Source organism: Sycon ciliatum, chromosome 1, assembly GCF_964019385.1.
Source record: "Sycon ciliatum chromosome 1, ocSycCili1.1, whole genome shotgun sequence".
NCBI lineage: Eukaryota > Metazoa > Porifera > Calcarea > Leucosolenida > Sycettidae > Sycon > Sycon ciliatum.
The window spans coordinates 95,795,685-95,798,093 of NC_088643.1; positions in this window are offsets into that span (position 1 = coordinate 95,795,685).

The following is a 2,409-nucleotide window of genomic DNA, read 5'->3' on the forward strand; positions in this document are numbered from 1 at the left end:
GTAACATCTGTGTACAGAAAGCCTACATTCACCGGCCAGTACAGTCATAATGGTTGACTCGTATTGTTCGTACCAATACAAGGTGAATTTAGTGCGTAACTTGGTGGATCGAGCAAACCGTATTTGCTCCTCTTCCAAACTGGCTGAGGAACTGGACTTCCTAAAGTCAGTTTTTCTAAAGAACGGGTATCCCGACGATCTCTTGAAGGAGCTCATGAGCGAAAGGCTGCATAGAAAGGAAATACGTTTTGGCCCGGACAAATGTCCCACGTATCTTTCTCTCCCTTGGAAAGGTAACCTCTCATTATCCACGAGTCGCGTGGTCCGCAAAATTGTACAACAAACGTACTACGCGGTACATTTTGTACCCGTTTTCACAACTGTACGTGCGTTCACGGTGAGGAAGGATGTCCTATCAACCCAACTCGCATCTAAATTGGTGTACCAATTTGAGTGCCGACAATGCGGTAGTCGGTACGTTGGTAGGACTCTTCAACATCTGAACGCACGTATCAAGCAGCACGTCCCACTGCACATGCTGACTGGCTCGGCACGGGCACTGCGACCCAAACGCGGCAGGCCACCTAAGAACCCTCGATCACAGCCATCGTTAGCACAATTGCCGTCGACGGCAATAGTGCCTCCATTACCAGTATCGAGAGCCGTGGAGATGGATAATGTGCACATTGTCACTATAACACAATGCACCATAACAACACAAGAAAGTACACCACAACAACATCCAGCTCAAGACCAAAGTGGACGCTGCGACGAGGTGATCATGGTGATGCCCCCATCGCCATCGTTGCCGTTGCCTCCCCCAGAACTGCCACCTGCATCTGCCATCGGCAGTGCTGGGGCTGAGTCTGTGGTGTCGCTGGCACGGGCAAATATGGATGAGGTAAGCACTGAACATGAACAAGAAGAAAGAAGGCTGAAGGAAACGGAATTCAACAGAGAAAACAACACGATCAACATTCAAAGACCTAGACGATCAACGGCTAATTATTCAATGAATTATTACAGTACTGGATGTCAAGCACCGGCGAAGACACTGGGAACAGAAGATTTAGCAACAACAGGAACAACAACAATGACAACAACAACAATGGTAACAAATTACCATCAAGATCAAAGGAGGAGTCAACGAACAGAGGTTCAGCAACGTGAAGCGAGCCTGGGACCGATCGGTGGTGATGAGGAGAATGAAACGGAGGACGACACTGGGGACGAGTTGGAAGATGAGACGGGGGACGAGGTTGCGGGTGGTGGAGACGAGGAATCGGATGGTGATTGTGATCGTAAGAAGTCTGCCGTTTTTCTTCATCTGTTGTCTCACCCTAAGTGTCTGCAGGTGTATGATGATTTTAGTTTTTCTGTTCTTTGTCGTGCACGGTACGCTAGTCAGTTGAAAGTACTTGAGGCTGTTTGTATTCGTTTGCATAAGCCTGATCTTTGTAAGCAGAAGAAACATGTAGTTGCGTTAAGATTGTTTTCGTAGGTGCACAGCATGATTGTTTGTCTCACTACACAGTTCTAGCGCTGCAATAAGTATTAGTTCCTCACCCCTGTTGCACTTAGCTCTCACTTTACTTCTATTGTCTCACCTTCCCTCATTCTATTTTTAGCACTTTGTTTTGTTCTCGTAACACATTATTGAATGTATACAAGAGAGAGTTTGGAAGCTTTGTCACAACTCCGAGTTTCACGTATCTCTACGATCATCAGGCAACTGATGGATCCAAAACGGGCAGCCAGAACATAAGGGGGAGCAAGGTGGGAAATTCCGAGGGGTGTCATAGGCGACGCGTATCATAGCGCAAGAGTCAGGTGCAGGCGTGAAGTTGCCAAGTCTTCAGACTTGGGGCTATGCAGCAGTAGTTCCGGCATGAATGATATAGAATAGAGCTGGGGGCAAATGCCAAATCCACACATGCAATCCACACATGAATGTATATAAATTATTGATTTGGCATGGTTATTCTTCAGTCACGGCTTTCCACTGATGATTGTGACAAGAAAATCGATTTTGGTAAACCTTCATGACTTTGTTGTAGTGTGGCGATGACAGCAGAATTTGTTCTCTTTATAGCTATTATAAAATTGTTGTCTCCGCGTCGATTATTTTACTAATACTATGCCATGGAGATTGGAGACTCTACACTGTCAATGAGTCATGTAGTCTAGTCTGTGTAGACTTGTATACAATCCATGTACTTGTTGTGGTATGGACAGTGGCCTTAGCCAGCTGTGCACGTGCATGTGTTGTATGCCGGCCCTTGGATCATGGAAATCGCTAGAAAATAATTTTCTCTTTTGTAGATTTCTTTGTTGAACCGCGTAACCAGTGCCAGTGGTATACGCGTCTAGACTACGAGTACATAATTTAGTGACCATGGAGATAGGATC